Source organism: Callorhinus ursinus, unplaced genomic scaffold (assembly GCF_003265705.2).
Source record: "Callorhinus ursinus isolate GAN/ISIS: 27379988/994484 unplaced genomic scaffold, GSC_fseal_2.0 scaffold1, whole genome shotgun sequence".
Classification (NCBI taxonomy): domain Eukaryota; kingdom Metazoa; phylum Chordata; class Mammalia; order Carnivora; family Otariidae; genus Callorhinus; species Callorhinus ursinus.
In genome coordinates this window covers 32,301,432-32,321,101 of record NW_027397063.1, presented here as the reverse complement: position 1 = coordinate 32,321,101, position 19,670 = coordinate 32,301,432, and the positions used below count along the sequence as shown (strand labels likewise).

The 19,670-nt window shown below is 34.0% G+C and overlaps 1 protein-coding gene across 5 annotated transcripts in view; it reads right to left on the bottom strand.

Annotated features, from left to right (window-relative positions):
• The window catches only part of CSNK2A2IP (casein kinase 2 subunit alpha' interacting protein), a 119,119-nt gene that overhangs the window by 24,627 nt on the left and 74,822 nt on the right, over positions 1–19,670 (bottom strand). For 4 of the 5 annotated variants that reach the window (XR_012378026.1, XM_073892230.1, XM_073892220.1 and 1 more), the window contains exon 2: positions 14,200–14,349. The gene's annotated coding sequence lies outside the window, so the exon portion shown is untranslated. Of the gene's footprint in view, positions 1–7,719; positions 7,814–14,199; positions 14,350–19,670 lie in introns of those variants that run through there. The other variant, XR_012378027.1, reaches the window with a different exon arrangement.

Sequence of the window (19,670 nt, the reverse complement as noted above, 5' to 3'; positions counted from 1 at the left end):
GTAAAAGTTTCAGAGAAACTGACAATAAATACATCTTTGTGATAACCTGAGAGCAGTTTATAGATTTACAGTAGAAATTATTTTAGACAGTTGCTGAAACATCTAGCTGTGAAGTGGAGAAAGAAATGTCATGCCAGAATCAATAAGAACATGAATTTAGAAATTAGTTAGATCTGGGTCTGAAATAGGCTCTGCCATTCACTGAGTGTTTTGAATACCTTTCTTATTCTTTATAAATTCCTTTCCAGATTCCACCTTTGTGATCTAAGAAAGATTAATAGGGAAGTTGGTGTTGTTATGAGGATAAGTGAAGTCAACATATTTAGCTCAGGACCTAGAAATAGTAAGGACTTAATAACTGTTAAATGTTATTAAAATCAACATTATTAAAGAAGCAAATAATGATGGTAGCTCATTTTTAACACTCATCTGAGCTAGATGAGTAATAAATCAATCCTTTATAATAGTAATTGAACTTGATTTTGTTTTTATGTTAAGATCTTAAAACATTTTAGGATTTCTGATATTAGGAAATTATTTTGACTTAGAAAAAATTGCAAACTTACAATTTTGCTAATATAATATATAGTCGGTATACAATATGATTTAAGATTAAAGGTGTTTAAGAACAGTTTTATAATAATATTATGATTGAAGAATTCCTTCTTGGCTCATAATCATGAAGGTATTGCACAATTTTCTAGTTCCTGCTCAACTCCAGCTGAACTTGAAATATAGTGCTTCCATTTAACTGAGGGCAGTGTGCCATGAATTCTGAAACATCTGCCACTAATTGAGCAAGACCATTAATGGGATTTGAATTTGTTCTCTGTTAATGGCCCTCCAATAAGATAAATTCTTAGGTACTCTCAAACAGGCTGTGCTCTTGAAAGAGATAGACAGATAGCAGGCAGAGACTATGGTACCATTAGTATTATATTACTTAGACACCAAATAGAAAAATGGAAAATTAAATGAGTGTGAAAAAACTAAACTTGGCATTTACTTACAATTTTGAAAGAGAACAGTTATGGCCTGATAATAAAAAGGCACTAATCATTTTTTTGCTCTAATTAATAGTACATTTATCAAATCAAGCAGTAGATTTCAAATAAATAAGGACTAGTTAAGAGTTTTACTTTCAAGCACATTGGACTTCATTACAACCTAGAGTAAATTTTTTCCTGATCATAAACACTAAGAATTTTGACTGGAAGACAGTGTTACTCATGCTTTTGTATTAAAAATTCTAGAAACACACACATACACACAATTACAAACAGATTTGCTCCCAAATTTTAAATCCTGAACATTTTATGAAGTTAGTATGCCAAGAACTCTAGTTTGTTTGTTTTCTTGTTGCTGCAATGCAATAGGTAACTATCCAGCAAACTGACACATCAAAATTCCATGTGTTGTCAGGACCATATGAGGATTTTCCTTCTTCCTGAATGATCAGATAGCATTTGCAGGAGATATAGTTCATCAACTTCAAACAGCCCAATGTTGCTTTAATTATTTTAATTGTGAAGTTATGTAGTATTCCTTCCCTTTTAAAAGTTTGTACACTTTTGTATTTTATAATTAAATTTAGATTTTGTTTAAATTTCATGAGAAGATTATGTTTAATGAAAAAGCCATCCTGTTAACATGATATAACTCAACCATCAGTTTGACTACGAAATGTGGCCAGAAGTGCTTTTTGGATCAAAAGATGTTTTTTAAGGAAAAAAAGTTCACTTTTTTCAATTCATATCAGCTTCTCTGAATCCTAAAGTTATCCTGGTGGTATGTCACTCGACCTCTCTATTTTGGAATCTCCCTTAATGATCTTGACTTTTTAAATTTCATTTAATCCAACATTTCAGTGCAGAATAACCGACTAACCTTTCATTCTTTCAAATGTTACCACTTAAAATTCACAAGATATTTGGCATCTGGTAATGCATATTATACAAAGTGATAAAGTGTTTACACAAGGTTTAAATATAATGTGTTCCACCTTGCTCATTGGGTAAAGTGATTAAGATTTTAAGGAACATTGTGCAGTAAACTCAATTGTCTTCCTTTTCTTTTTCATTTCCTTCTTTTTTCTTCTATTTGATTCTCCCTCCTTCTCTATATCTCTTCACCCTTTCCTTGATGCATATATCAAACGCATACTAAAATTTATCTCAAAAAGTCTTCTATTAATTACAAGTTTCGAGATGTTCTGCTGATTCAGACCTACAATTTTTAAGAACCAGACTTTTTCATTTAGTGATTTGGGTAAGATAATATCCACAATAGTTACTACGAACCCTTGCCACATGACAAAGAAATTTCAATTGTGTCTATATAGTACTGAATGTGCTTTGAGAAGGCTCAGTTACGGTATTTTTTAAAGCAGCAAGCAAAAGAAAATCCAACTTTTCTGGTTAACAAATGAGATAATATTTCATAGAGCATTAAATCCAGAGGGGTAATGGATTCTGAGTGGGGGTAACATCCACTTCTCTATAAACCTATGAATTGACTCTGGCTTTCTCCCTGTCTTGGCTTATCCTCATTTTAGTAGCCAGATGATTTGATGTTATATATTCTTAGCATCTCATCTGGGCACACATGAAAACATTCAGAGATAGTCAAGACACACATTTTCTCTTCTGTCTCTTTCTTGAGAATTATTATATTCTTCCAAAAGCACACAAGTAAACTTCGTCTCTCATCTCATCAACCAGAATCAAATCATTGTCCATTCCTAAATGAATTTCTGGCAAGAAAGCTGGGATTACTAAAATAGACTTACATATTCAACCTGGAACCCCTGGAGTTGAAAACAAAATAGGTTGTGGCACTTAGCCAGAGAGAGGAGGGATGAATACCTCACCAATATTGGGACTATTCAACAGTATTCATTAAGAAGTAGGAAGTGAGGTAGAATGGATACTACAGACAAACAGCAGAACCTGCTTGGAATTCTGCTTTCTGAAGTGATCCCTCCTTCCCATTAACCTCCATGGGCCCTGATATCTACAGCCACACCTAAGATGGGGACTCAAGAGCTCTGACAGTCCTTTTTCTCTTAGGTGGAGTTTAGTGACACGGAATTCACCTTAAAGATTGAACTTTTGAGACGATCATCAGTCAGCTTTGGGGTTGCTTTGGCAATATAGAAATCCATAAATATCTTAGCAAGTTTTGGTCTTCCCCTAATTCCATGACATAATATCTGTGTTCAAAGTGATTGTCATAGTTTTGAATCTTTAAATTTCTGTGCCCTGTCAGACCCAAGTTTGTGAGAGGGCTCCTCTCCCTGAGTCTCTACTTTGAAGGAACTGTAAAAAGTAGCTTTGGAGAGGGATCCATCACGTGTCACCTGCTTTTGCCTTACAACCGTTTTTTTCCACAGCAACGCTGACTGTTCTTTTTACAAAGAAGAGAATGATTAAGAGAAGATGTTTGGTAGAAACTTGGGATTTTAAGACTGTTTTTCCTCCAGCTATCTCCATCTTTACCTACCCTAACTTTAGCTTGGAGAATTCAGTTTTCCCTTCTTATAGGTTATGCTGTAGTACAAAGAAAAAATTAAATTTAATTAAAAATTAAATCATTATTAACTTTTATTGGTAAGATTTCAAAATAGTTTATTTTTTACTTTATTGGTTTTTGCCCCAAATGAGTTGGTATGTATTTTGAAAATTTATATATATATATATATATCTTTATATATTAAATTTCAGAGCAATGATAGATCAGTTTCATATTTTCTCTTCCCTCCTATCTGTATTATATTGATAATTTAATTAATCTGAGTTAAACAGAAATCAACTGATATATGAAATTAGATAAATTACTAAACCTTAGATAAATATTTTTCTCGGTAATAAAAATCCTTTCTTAAGGCCGTCTTCTGAATTTGAAAATTAAGAAAATATTAAATGGTTGGGGTCATTAGTGTGTGATTTTTTTTTAAGGTATATATTTTGTAAATGGCCATCGCTTTATTTTTCAGCAAAAATAAGATAAAGTATATCATAAAAAATTAGAAGGCATCTCAACTGTATAAAAAATAAGCTATTTTTAATAAAAATACAAAAATTTTAGAGAAACTGTAAGATAAGTGTTGTATTATAATTAAAATATCCTATAAAAACAGCATACTTTTAGAGGAAAAGACAATACCACATCATGCAGAAACGATTAGAGACTTTACCTATTAAAACTCTTAAGATATTTTACATGAATTATAGTATGTATTGTCCCTCCTGAATCATCTAATCAATATGTAATTGCTTTCTTTTTCTAAAAGCAAGCCACATACTTACTTGCTTCACTTCAGGAACATTTTTTAGAACTTTATCTTTCCCAGAATACCAACTGATTTTCATTTTTCTTATTAGTAGGAAACACATGTCTAAAACACATCAAGAATTTCTAGGGCCTATTCCTAAAATTTGTGTAGAGTTTCCTAACTTTACTCAAAAACCTCAGACTTCACATTATGAAGTGGAGTTAGACCAAAAGTTTGTTGCATTTGCTGTTATCTTGGAATTTTATGTATTATATTCTTGAATAACTTCCACTAATTCCTTTAGCCCAATCATTTATTTTTCTCAAGTTATTTTGATAGAGTGCATCTTTAAATAATTTTTCTAAAATGTGAAGTCCTACCTTTATTATCTCCTACTATTCAATATTACTGAAATGAGTTCTAAATAGCCTTCTAAATGAAGTCACTCCTCTATTTAGAAATAAAGCTCTTTTTTCCTGGAAGCATTTGGATTTTCACTGAATCCTTGGAAGTCTGAAATGTCACTATTATACGGCTAAGGTATGTGTATGTGGGTCGGGGGGTGAATATGATTGTATGTATGTGAGGTGTTTTCCCTCCTTTCAAGTCACTGCTATTTAGTTTCTTGGGTTGCTCCTTTCCATAGATTGGCTCTTCTAAAAACTGGAAAATTCTCTTATATTTGGTCTCCCCAATGGCTTTATTCTGTCCTTCTGAAATTACTAGTCTAATACTGGAGCCTCTATATTCATGTCCCCTACCGAGAGAGGTACCCCTTCCCTCTCTCTGTCTTTGTCCCTCCTCTGTATGCTGGTATAATAAAAATAATTTATTATTTCTCTTCTTGATAATTAATAGATATTTTAGCCCTTCTATTGAGTATGATTCCTCTGCAATTTCTTTTTTTTTTAATTTTTAGGAACGCTATCTTGTTATATGAGAGATATATATGTATAAATACATATCGCGCAGCCTTTTCTTGTTTGCCCATGAAATAGCCTCTCAAACTTCTCTTACAGGAATAGTTAGCTCTAGTTAGAAGGTTCAGTGCTGAGCAGGAAGGAGTCCCTCTAATCCTTTACTGCAAAATTAGCCTGGCATATAAAATAGAGTATCAAGATGTCAAACTGCCACCCGTGGCATAAAAATGTTTAGAAAATGCACCTAGGAAGGAAAGAGTTTAGGGGCTTAATTATTTTAAAAGTTTGGTGAATTTAAAAACCTTCCATAAAGACCTACTAGAAAATGACAAGCTTTAGCCCAGCTGTCCCATCTGAAACCAAGAGGGAAAGAAAACATCGTCTTGTTCAGAGAACCAACTATTCAGCTAGACTGAATATCAGATAATTTTGAGGTTTGCGATGATGAATTATCTGCCCCAGATTAAAGTTAGTGTAAGCCAAGTCACAGCAGTAAAAAGTACAACAGGTAAAGCTCTATAGCCAGTAAAGTAGGAAAAGGAAACCACCTGGCGTTTCCCAGGTACTTGTTACTGGCTTCCTCAAACGTCCTGCAGGGCACTGCCTGCTTAAGAAAGCGACTAACATCAACATGAAAACTCACCTCTAAAGATAGAGCTTAGAGGCACATCTCTCTGTCTCACTGCCAGGCTCCTTGTATAAATGGGCAGAAGCTAAGGGACATGAGGATAAGCAAAGTGCCAAAGCTCATGCTTCAAACTTTCTAGGTGATGACTAAATTTGAGGAGTATATTTGGACAGAGCTCTGGTATTAGTTATTAACCACTGGTCCATGGAAAAAAGAATGCAAATAAAGAGCCTACTGAGACTGTTAAAAGAACTGTTACCAATGGAACCACAAATCTAAAATGCAGGGCCTATATTTGCAAACCTTTAACAGATGCTCTGACCCAAAGGGAAGTAAAGTATACCACACTTAGGACTACAGAAGAGCTAATTATCTTATAAATTGCTTAAATGCACACAAATATTACAGCAGTCTCCCCCCACCCCCACCCCCACGTTTATCTGCAGTTTTGCTTTCCACAGTTTCAGTTACCTTTGGTCAACCAGTCTAGGAGCAAATGATCTTCCTTCTGACACATCGCCAGAAGGTCAATAGCCTGTTATGTCACAATGCCTGTCTTAACATCATCTACCTCACTCCATTTCATTGAGTAGGCATTTTATCAACTCACATCATCACAAAAAGAAGGGTGAGTACAACACAAGACATTTTGAGAGAGAGACCACATTTATATAACTTTTATTACAGCATATTATTATAATCGTGCTATTTTTTATTAGTTATTGCTGTTAAACTCTTACTGTGCTTAAGTTATAAATTAAACTTTATCATAGGTATGTATATATTGGAAAAACCATAGAATATATAAGGTTTGGTACTATCCGTGGTTTCAGGCATCCATTGGGGGTCTTGAAATGTAATCCCCACAGATAGGGGGGGAAGGTGTTATTAGGCAATTATTATGTACCAGCTAATTTAGAAAAATAAATGCAGATAAGAAAATGGAGACAAGCTAGGAACAACTAGCCTAATCATTTTGTTTTAGAGATGAGGCTACTAAGTTTCATTTTATTATGTTCTTTGCCAAACATCATATAGCTCCTTGCTGACATATGGAGCCTTCAAAACCTGCTTTTTTTTATTTGCAGTGTGGTTTTATACCATACTATTTCCAAACAATCCTTGGTCTATCCCCTCCTTACCTATATGGACTAGTGTATAATGAACATAAGAATGACTTTGGGATCTTGTTACAGTACAAATTCTGGTTCACGAAGTCTGGAGTAGGGTCTGAGAATCTGCGTTTTTATCTAGCCCTCAGTTACTGTTGATGCTGTTGTCCCTGAACCACATATTAAGTAGCAAGAGCGTGGAGTGTTCATTCTTCCTAGTACTTCCACAGACACTGGCACTTGACATAGACACTTAGAAAGTCATTTTAACTCTGCCCACTAGGGCAACATTTAGTACATTTATGATGTGTAACAAATATACAGTGATCCTAACTCAAAAAAAGCATAAGGAAGTTTTAAAATATTCATGATTTTCTTAGTTCTGCATAAATATCAAGAAACATTTTAGTAATTCTTTTATGTTTTTGTCTGTTTTTTTTAGGAAAGGACTCTTTCACTTAAAAATAGGTGTCTGTTATGTGAAAATATTTAGAATGTTTATTATGAAACTTTAGCTCATATATTCTTGGTTCCCTTGCAGGAACTACCAAGTTGCCCACACTATGTGTGCAGAATAAATGAATATTTAGTGAATGTATCACTTACTTCTCAAGATTTCAGCTTCTTCATGGAGTAAAATCAAGACTATTAAATTTGCTTAACTAATGATGTACTATATGCTGGCTAATTGAAAATAATAATAATTAAAAAATTGACTTCATTAAAAAATTAATTAAATAATTAATTAATTTGCTTACCACTCTATTACAACATGTAGCGTAACAAGGGAAATGCAAGTCCGAAGGCTGGAAACTTAGGTGGGAGTTCTACCAAGTAATCTTGGTGGAAAAGCAAACTCTTTGAGTATCTAAACAATCATCTGTAAAATGCAGGGTAATAATAATGATTTGACTATTAAATGTCATAAGGAATATGTCAGTGTATTATAAAACTAAAAGTGTCATACAAATGCTTATTACATGACCGCTACTACTTCCATTGTTAGTACTACTACTGGTACTAACATTACTGCCATTTCGTAGCAATTAAGTAACTTTATGCCTGTCACCTAGACCACTTAACACAGATAACATTATTACAAAAAGAAGATGTTTTTACCGTCAAGTTTGTATATTATTATAAAAAGAACAAGAAAACTGAGTTCAGGAGACAGAGTCGATTTCAGTTTATATTTAGCATAGGATAATGATGGTATAAATGGACGACTCTAATTCCAAAATTTAAAGTTTAAAGGTTCAAAGTAGAACACATTAATTACATCTATTTATTTTTATTACTTATTTAGGTTTGGAACCATTTTAACATTTGGAAAGAAAGAGAGCTTATCTTGGTTTACTTTTAATCCATCTTGATGCAAAAAAGAAAAAAGCGGCATTGATTAGTCAGAATATTAAATGCCACAGAGAGCTAATTATGTTTTATTTAAACAGCATTAACAAAGTATTTTTGAAAACAAATAAATTTTGTCATGTATGTTTTAATACAGTTATTGCTAATCTGCAGAAAATGTGATTTTTATTATCATTATGTGGTTTATAATTTTTCTTAGTTATGATTCTGGAAATAACTAGAGTAACATCTCTGAAATGAAATGTTAATGATGTGCCTCTCTGTACAAAGATTTTTATTAAAAGTTTCTGCTGTCTCTTTAGATTTATTTGCAACTTGACAATCTGCATTTATGTCTACCTCTTTAGGTATTCATTCTTCAAGCTGGAAACATTTTCAGTGCTCCATCTCTTATATAACTTGTTCTTTAAAAGGTTACATCATTACACTTCTTTAAGTTTATGTTACAGGATTTTCACATGCAGAAAAAAAGTTTTTTAAAGATTATGGCTGGAAATAAGTAATTCATGAAGGTCTAACTGGTAAACTGGTAAACATTACTTTTTCATATACTAAATCCAGGAAGTCATGGTCCAATAATTGCATATTTCTTAACTGAGAAGAGTTCAAATATAAATATCAACACTTGATGAGTGACTTTAAAAGATGTAGGCAACCATCCACGTAAAAGCCAATGACAGAAATTTGCATACTTTGGGACAATGGTATTAAGCAAATGATGAAAGTTCTCTCAGTGATGTTCTGACACACCATTATACTGTTATTCTTTAAAGTACTTATCACTAAAGTTGAAATTTTAGTGTCTTTTTTAAACTGTGTCCCTCAAGTACAATGTCCTTTTTGAGTTGCCCTTAGATGCCTTCAGGAAGAGTAAAATATTAACTTTGTACAATATCATATTATATCAGCGAAGTCCTCTCCCTACTACTACCTACTACTCACCAACATTGTACAGAAAACTCACCAAGGTAATTCCTATGGAATATGCCACATAAACACATAGTCCAAAATGTTATGGCAATCTAGACAGAAAAAGATATTTCAGAGCATAACCTTCTTGCAAGGATTATGAACTCAGCAAACAGACATTCATTTAACTAAACGTGAAAATCATTCCATAGAAAAAGTTAGGCCTGGAACTAAGTTTAGAAGTAGGGACAAGTAAGAGCTGAAATTCTCTGCATAACATGAGTAAGAATTTAAAGGAAGAATTAAGCAAATATATCAGAGTTGAAATGAGGAGAGAAGAGCCATCACAATGGTGATGGTAGCCAGGCCCATGTACATTAATAAAGCCAATGAGAAGTCCCCCATATTAAATAGCCAAAGGGATGTCAACAACAAAGATTCTAATATATGATTTTTTCCTTACTTGTTTTTTACCTGTGAATTATGTATGTAATACTTTTCCCTGAGAAGGAATACAAATTCTCTAAAATAAATAAAATTCTAATACATGCAAATTCATTTAATAGTTAATTTGGCCAAGGGAACAGTGGATAAGCAGAATATAAGCCATAAAGTAAAAATTGAGAGGGAAACAGGAAAACTGTCTTTACGCACCAAAGATATAATCCTGTATATAGAAATCCCAAGGAATTCATAATAAACTACTAGAGCTAATAAGTTTAGTGAGTATGCAGGATAAGATCAATATAAAAAATGAATTGTATTTCTATATTCTAGCAATGATCAGAAAATGAAATCAAGAAACAATTCCATTAGCAAAGCATCAAAAAAAGAATAAATCATGTAGAGATCAATTCAACAGGAAATGGGTAAAGATTGTACACTGAGAAGTACAATGCATTGTTCAAGACCAAAATAAATCAGGACACATTTTATTTTCATGGATTGAAAGACTCAATAACTATTATCTTCAGGATGGCAATTCCCTCCAATTGATCAATGCAGCCCCTATAAAAAAACAACTTCTTTCTTATTTCCCACTGTAAATTTAAAGACAAAATCTATAGAAAGACTTTTTCTCTCCCTTGTTTTTTTCTTCTCAATTCTAAAGACAGGGTCTCTCTCAGTGTCCGGTGAAATCTGGGCTCCTTCTACAGCAGCTAGGGTTGACTTTGCCGCCTCCTTTCCTCAAAGATTATTCTAACAAAAATGTTCTCACTTAACATGTCCAGAATATAAGGGGTCAAATGGACATATAAAATTATTTTATTACTATTATTTCTCACAACTGAGAAAACATAAATACTCTAGAATAACACGTCTACTACACAAGCTTATGCATCCCTCATACACTATGATTTCTGAAGACAAGACAGTCTTCCCAGCACTGAGTTGTCTATAATCTACAAGTATATCACCATGACTAATCAGAAAAGGGTGAGAACAGTTTAAAGTCAGCCAGGAGGAAGAGTGAGAAACAAGGAAAGGGAGGAAGCTGGGATAGTAGAAAAAAAAAAAAAAAGAGGAGAGAAAAATTTAAAACAATCAACTGCAGCTTCACCAAGAAGCTGGTAAGGTTAAAACTCACTTAAGAGAAATAACTCAGTCAGAGGTGAATTGTGACACTACCCTTCTACATTCTGAGGGGAAAGTTCACCCTCTATGTAAGTAAACTGCCTCTTTTCTAAGAGTGGCATGTTAAATGCAACGTCTTTAGGAGACAGCAAAAAGTGCCAGGTACAAGAGAGCACTGAAAATTGGTCAAGTTTTCTTTATATCCTAGGTGCCTAAGATCCCTTACCTACAAAATGGGATTCTCCCGTGCTGTAAGGACCCATTCTGGTGCCAGGGTCCATTTCATCTCCTTGCTGCCGAACGTATTTCCCTGATCTGCCACATAACTTCTAAAGTCTGTGCCATGTAATGAAAGAATCTTCTAATTTTTGAAACCTCAATATTCCTGTATTACAACTTGTGAAGAGGCCAGATCAACAGGGAGGAGACAGAGGGTAACTGTCAGTCTCTCTTTCTCCTGATCTTTAACATAGAGAGGCACTTTCTATAACCTGCCTATATAAACATCAGTCATATTGTTATATTTATATTTTCTGTGAACATTACAGTATCAACTACAAAGGGACAATGAATGAAAAAGTAAATATATGAAGGTGTTCATCAATCTATCAATGTATCAATAGTTTTGTTAGGATTGCTCAGCTTGGGGCACAAAACCAAAAATCTAAACATAACCCATAAAAAAAACCGTAAAAACTGTTTTTTTAACTGTGAGTTGCACCCCTGCATGTATTCAATGTTAGAGAATATCACAGATACTCCTCAAGCCTCTTCATGTGTTGGAAGGATGAGAGGTTAAATGGATTATCTCAAAATAAAATTTTCTTGTTTAATAGCTATTTTTTTTCAAAAAAGTGAAACAGCGTGAAATCTCATTCCTATTTCCAGTGCAAAAGAATCAAGAGAGGACATATGATCATAAAAGGAAAATATTATAAGAAATAAGTCTATGTCAATGTGTTTTAAAGGTGATAGCATTTATTTCTATAAAAGAGAAACATAAGGAGGTAAGACAAGGAACCCCTGCTCACCACGACTTCTTGTAATTTGCTAAAGCATTTAGTTTTCCATTTTGTTTTCATTAGAAGAATGAAAATAAACACATATTATCTGGTAATTTTCCAAATTAATAAAACTATTCTATCAGGAAAGGTGAGAACATAGTCATATGTGCCTCCTCTTATCTGATATAACTTTGTAATAAACTACAGAAGACCCCAAAATAGAAAACTAAGATATTACCCACAATTATTTTAGACCACAAGTATTAGACTTGAGTTTAATTATCCAATTTCTAGAATTCTTCTATGGTTGATATATTGAAGATTAAAGAGAAAATTGCTTTCTAAATGTTTGAGTTTGTCCAACCAATAATTATTAAGTATCTACTTGAGTATGAGGCAATAAGTGCTAGACACAAATAATAAGCAGTAAACCAGATAGACATGATCCCCTGCCTTCATGGAGTTCACTCTCTAAACTGACTATCTGGTTCTACTAGTCAGAACTAAACCCAAATATGTACATTTCTGTCCTAGCAGTGCAAAGATAGATGGAACTTGAGTTGTATTATTTTTTGATTGTTTTGTTGTTTTCAAATTTACTTTAAATGGATATAAATCATTTTAAATGCTGCTTATAGAAGAAAGGCCTAATAAATGTTGTTTGTCAAAGCTTGTACAGATGGTCGCTAACTTACAATGGTTTGACTTAAAATTTTTGACTTTACAATGGTGCAAAAGTGATATACATTCAGGAGAATACACTGAAAATACTTCCGATTTTGAATTTTGGTCTTTTCCCAGGCTACTGATATGCAATAAGATACTCTCCCAGTGATGCGGGATTGGGGCCAGGAGCAGCAGGCTACAGCTCCCAGTCAGCCACACTATCACAAGGGTGAACAGCCAATACACTTATGACCACTCTGTACCCAGACAACCACTGGGTTTTTCACTTTCAGTACAATATTCAAGAAGTTACAAGAGATATCCAACACTTTTTATAAAATAGGCTTTGTGTTAATGATTTTGCCCAACTGTAGTCTCATGTAAGTGTTCTGAGCACATTTAAAGCACGCTAGACTAAGATGTTCAATAGGTTAGGTGTATTAAATGCACTTTCAACTTATATTTTCACCTCATGAAGGGTTTATCAGTACACAATGCCATCATAAGTTGGAAAAGATCTTTAATTTGAAAGGATCATGGGTCAGAAATCCTAACTTTTCAAATATGTGACTGGCAAGACCCTGCAGGGGGCTGTTAGCCTGCTAGGACGCCTTTCTTGCTTGCATTCATTCAACAATAAGAGTAAAAGAAAATAAAGGAGCAATAGTAGACCAAATATTTGTCATCTTAGATATGCAAAAAAATTAATCTAAAAATTTTCTACAATAGATTAACAATTGCTTTTTTAGAAAAAATATTTACTTTGTTCTTTCTAACATAGAGGTTAAGGTAATAATATTTTTAGATGTTTAATTCCAGGGCTGTATTCATGTTTTGGTTTTTGTTTGGTTTTGATTTATTCTATTTTGTTTTGTTTTTGTAGGATAGCTATTAGGTCATGGATGTGGAAAAATCTTTATTTTCTTTCTCAGTAAAAAAAAAATCTCATTAAAGCCATAAAAGAAAGAGCAATGGGGAGCCTGGGTAGCTCAGTTGGTTGAGTGCCTGACTCTTGATTTTGGCTCAGGTCATGGTCTCAGGGTCACGAGACTGAGCCCTGGGTCAGGCTCCATGTTCAGCGTGGAGTCTGTTGGAGTTTATCTCTCTCTTCCCGCTCCCCCCTCCAAAATAAATAAAATCTTAAAAAAAAAGAGGCTACTAAATTGACATTGTCTTAGAGAAGAGGAGCAGAGAATTGGCTTGGTGTTTGTTAATTTTAAGAGAAAGATAACCACCCAAAACATTCATGTTTCAGTTTAAGAACAAAAATTTAAAGATATTTCAATTGTACAAATAAAGATACACAAAAAGTAAAAAGGGGAAAAAAGATGACAAAAAGAAAGGGAAATAAAAGGAAAATAAAATAGATGAACATACAGGAAGATAAAGAGTAAAATGAGTGCTCTGTCCATCGAAAAACCCATGTTGCCAAATATGCAGATACAAATAGACAGACATAAAGTTCCTTATAAATATGTCAAAAGCTAACCCATGGAGAGCCATGTAGAATAAACAAACATACATTCATAGACACATACTCAAACATACAAAAAAAAATTAAGACAAAACTCTAAAAACTAATACAGAGTCCTATATGCTGTCAGATACAGAGAGAGACAGATTATTTTGCTAATTGAGGAATTAAATAGCTCATGAATTCTTATTGCTATGCTATTACATCTATGCTTTAAATTCTGCTGAAATAATTATTACATTTTTTTTCTAAGAAAAATATACAGACCTTTGGAGAAAAATTGTTTCTAGTATGGTTTCTGTTAAAAGTTGTCCTCATTAGCAAGCTTGCAACACTGCTAGGGGCAAATCCAGATGGCTTTTTGGAGTCATATATGTTGGTGGAGTTATTTCTTGACAGGAGGAAAGTGCTGTGTTTCTGTAACATAAATATAATTTTGAAGTATTGAAAATATGAAATAAAATCATGCAAACTAAAGAGAAGCTTTAACTGTAGCAAGACAACCGTTGCCATATATGGAGACAGTGCTGCCTTATGGAATGAGGGTACTAGACAGACTTAAAGCAAGGCTCCTTACATACATATAATCTTCAAGGTTGAAAGAACGAACCAGGACATGGACACAATGACTTTGAGTACAATCACAAAAAGGGTGGTTTTTTTTTCCTCATTAAGGATATAAGTTATGGAAAAATAAAGAATAGTGTACAAACGGATCTAGTCCTCAGGAAGAAAGTGAAAAAAGGAGCTAGGGCATCTCTCCTCTGAGACAAGAAGGGGGGGAAGGACATGATGCATAAGGTAAGTTCCAAATGTACGCTGTACAAATTTCCCCTGCATTTGTTCTCTTTAAACATATTTCCATATGTTTAAATTTTGGAGTTTTAATAACAATTTTTATTTAAAATATTGTAATCTTTGTGTCAGATGTTTTGTTTATGATTCTGTGTTCTCCCCCACTCCTTCTTATATGAGATGGATCCCATATAAATCACCAAGAGATCATTTCAGATTGGAACAAACACATATTTCTTTCCCTGGCCCCTACCAAGTCATGTTGTATTCTTTTTAACTCATCCTTTCCTATCTGTCACATACTCACATGTCATGACCCAAGTAACATACATTTCCATATAGAGTCCCTAGTCTGGGCACTGAATGCAACTTAAATATTCATCTGGCTTCTCCAGAATTTTGCACTTTTCATCTAAATTATCTTACGTCATCTCATGAAACAATCTACTCATAATTAAACATTTTTTGGCTGTAGAATTTTATGAATGTTTATCCCCATTTGTTTCATAATAAATAATGAAAATATAGCTTATTATTATATATACTGTAATCAGTGAACATTTAACTTTTATAAGTCTCATTTCAAATGTCCTAACAAAAAAATGCCAAGTGCTTTAACTTTTGTACAGAAGTGGTATATAGTTTTAATATCACAGAGTCATTCTGAGTAATTAGTCATGGTTGCCTTAAAAGCAACATTGAGGGAGATTATGATGCTTTATGTAGGCTAACTGGCGATCGAGGACAATTAAAAATGCCTACCTGTGGGAATGGCAGAGTTGTAGCATTGGCAAGGCAGATTAGCCATTCAGTCTTATTTGTAAGTGATAGCCAGACATAAGATATATGGGTACAGTATTAAGCTAACCATTTATTAACCAACAACCATTTTTTTTTAGATCTGAATAAAGCATCCCAACTAGTTAGAGACAGTGAAATGTATCTCCATGAAAGTGCCTAATTCAAGTGTGGAAGCTGCCAAGTAAAAGTTTTATGTTTATGATGTTCTAAAATAGACTAGTTGTTCCAATTCCTAGCTACACATTAACATCACCTAGGGAGATAAAAAAAAAAAAATACCAGTGCCCAAGCCCCATCTCAGACTAATAAAACAAGAATTTTTCTGGGGAGGGCCTGGGCATGATCAGTATTTTTAAAATATCTTCCCAGGTGTTTCTGATGCATTATGATGCAGTAAGGGATAAATGCATGTTTTTCCCCCTGCCTTGATTCTGCATAACACCTCTAGAGCCTTCTGGATCTCAGAACATCCTTTCAACTGCTCTAAAAGGAACATCAAACGACTTGAAACTTTAAGCAAAAGACTTCTTGTAGGTGTTTGTTTTATTAAAGGGATTTATAAAAGTTCTCCTTGCCATTAAGTTTTCTCTATATTCAAGAAAAGAAAATTTAAAGCACAAAGAAACAATAATAATGAACCAAATGCATAATTTCAAATAACATTAATCTTAGAATTCTACTTCCCTTTCCCCTCACCTTCCCTCATGGACTACAGCTGATTGTTAAAAGGAAAATCTGATGTTATGCCATTCTAACCGTTGCTGAAAACTAGAGGATAAAGGTACACAAATGGGCACATGCGTGTATGAACACACACACACACACACACACACACACACAGACCTTTAGCTTCCGTAGACATTTGGAAGTTGTCAGCAATAGCATAATGACAGTCCTAATTATTAAAATTACTCTTGTGTGGTGAGTGCTTTAGAAAAAGATTTCAACAGGCATGCAATATGTTAACTGCACCATGGTGTTTTTCCTTTCTTTTAAAATGAAATTCTTAGGACTATTCCACTGGCTTTCATCAAAACACCTCTCGTCATCCCAGTGACATGTACCCTCTCACACATTCCAAAGGAATTACCAATGAATTCTGATTTCATAAGAATTCTAATGCTCTAAAAATATATATATTTTATTATTCAGTTTGGTCAAGAGATTTCCCTACAAATGCATCTACAAAACCTACTATTGTCACAATTTCTCACATTTTTTAAGTATATAATCACATTTTTACCAATTCCCAAATTCTTTACAGTATCACAAAGATGCTGTGATAAAAATATTATAAATTTGAAAACTCTTCACATATTTTATTTTAGGTCTCAAATAGGGCTAGTCCTTGATCTTTAAGAAAGAATTTCATATCCTCTATTATAATATGGATGTGTAAATACTTAACTGTTTTAAGCATTACAAGTCAAAATATCACCGGGTCTAACACAAGCCTTCATGGATCATAGGAGATGTCTGATAGGCAAGAGCTATAGTGTGGAAAAGAACAAGGTCCCCTTTATATTGCTTCAGGGAGAACCAGGACCAATGGGCAGCAGTTACATGGAAGCAAATTTGAGATCAGTATAAAATAGAATGAATGAGCAGATCTGAATGAAAATGTGCCACCTTGTATAGCATGCCTATTATACTTATAGTTGGCTGTTGGTATGTCCAATGTGGGAATTCTCCATTTTTTAAAAATAATAGAGCTACAAGTGGGAGATGATACAAAGCTGGTAAGTTCTTGACTTGCTCCCTATCTCATGGAGGAAGTATCAAACATTCCTTCTCAGACACAACTAAGCACCAGCCCAAGTAGAAGCACTCTTGTTTCTCTGAACGACAGACTGCCTTCTGAACCAAGCCAGGAGGGGTAATTAAATATTTGGGTTTTTAAATGCCTACCCTTCCAGCTCTCAGGCAACCTTCTGTTGGAGCCAGATAACCAAGAATAAAGTACATGCTCAAATCTTTATCTCAGAGCACAGAGGCAGTAACAAAGCAAACATTAAATACTAACAAATGTGGCTATTTATTGTGTAAATAAACTAAACTGCCTCCCTATTTTTCTGTCATCACATTTTCCCTGTGCTTCAATCAGTGAAGTATGTAAATGAAAGGCAGGCTTTTTTTAGTTAAAAAAAAAAAGAGAGATTCTGTAATCTGTGCCTAGTAATCTTAAATAATGTCACTTAGTTTTGATCCTGTTTGCAAGAAAAAATATTTGAGATAAAGGACATTGAATAATTTATGTAATATTTAATAATGCAGTAAACTGGGGAGAATTCAGAAAGACGCTCGTGGTGCTCTACATTATTTTCATGCCATATTATTCCATATGTACCATATACTAAAATCTGTTAGCAAGGGCAGTTAAACAGGAGAAATCCTACCTAATCTGCAAATATAGCAAACAAACAAACAAAAAAGCTGCTTTTATTTTGAATGGTAACATTACAGCTTTTTAATCAAGCAATTTGAATTGCCAAGAACTTTTCTTGAAGTAAATTAATGGGTTAGATTTACAGTTATGTTGCCTTAAACTAACCATTGTTCCCTCTATATCCAGAAGCTGCATGTAAGGAGTAAATATGTGAAGGGTGATAAATGTCTAGGATTCAGTGATATGGTATAGCAAGTGTCTCAGGAGAAAAGAAGCATGGTGCCTGAGTGGCTCAGTCGTTAAGCCTCTGCCTTTGGCTTGGGTCATGGTCCCGGGGTCCTGGGATCGAGTCCCGCATCGGGCTCCCCGCTCCATGGGGAGTCTGCTTCTCCCTCTCCCACTCCCCCTGCTTGTGTTCCCTCCTCTCTCGCTCTGTCTCTCTCTGTCAAATAAATAAAATCTTTAAATAAATAAATAGTTTTCATACAGCCTCAAAGCTATAACAATGTATTACTGATCTCTGTCTCTTAATTTTAATGCTATCTTGATCTGGTTATCTGAGGTTTGAGAATACTAGTGGGGCTCCTTATCTCAGCTGTGTGCTGAACTCAAGCTTGTGAGTCTATAGAGAACAATCTGATTCACTAGGAAGATGCAAAAGCTATAAACAAAGTGCAAATGCAAGTGGCATTTTCTTGAATTCCTCTGAGTTCCATTCCTCTGTGGCTGGCTCAAGCCTATGTCACCCTATTTCATCCAAGCCTTCTGGAGAGCAACAAGACTAACTTTGGCTTCTGTGTTTCTGAATTTTGGTATAGATTCACATTTAGGCATCTCAACAGAACTTAAGGTCTAATGGGAAAATGTTCCCCTCCTAGGTCATCATACCTGCTGGGGTGGTTCACTTCAGGCTATAAGATAAAGGAAACATTATACCTCCAGGATCTGGAGTTAGGGCTTGTAAAGCAAGCTGTATACATTAGTGTGTCTCTTGAAGTCAGATGACCTTTGCAAGGAACCATGACCAGAGCACCTCAAACGTCTGTGAGGACTAAGTGAGTCTATGCATTATCATCTGAAAGTTTAGAACAGTGGATGTTGGGCAAATGTTGGTTTCTTGATACCTTTCCCACTCCTTCTCCACTTTCATTATTTCATTTAAAAGAGCACACTAGTCTTATTTAGGTAATATTATTCTTAATTTACAAATGGGAAAAGGGAAAATCAGAAATGTTAATAAAATTTCCCCAAATTATACCATGATGGACATCAGAATCAGTTTTTACCCAAATCAATCTGATTCCAGCACACCACTATATTTCTAATAAAATATGACGCCATCCTTACTGTGTTTACTCTGTAGACGACTTCAAAAGAATAGGAAGACACTTCACATGATGCTAAACTCCTACTATAATGGTATCTTGAGCTGATTTTCCTTATCAATTTCATCTTTTTACTCTAGACTGGGAATTACAAATCCTATTCCATTTTCAAAGAAGAATGTTGTAATGTTGTTGCTGGATTTTTTTCACACCAGTAAATGAAATGATTGTGAAAAATTTAGAGAAAGAGAGAAAACAATTAACACTATCCATAATTCTACCATTAAATAACTGCTGTTACATGGCCTTTGTTGCTTTTACATGGGTATGAATTCAAGGATTTATGTATTTTTTAATAAAATTAAGATCATACTAGACACTTTTTGGAAGGTACATATGACTTTTTTTCTTTAAGATTTTATTTATTTATT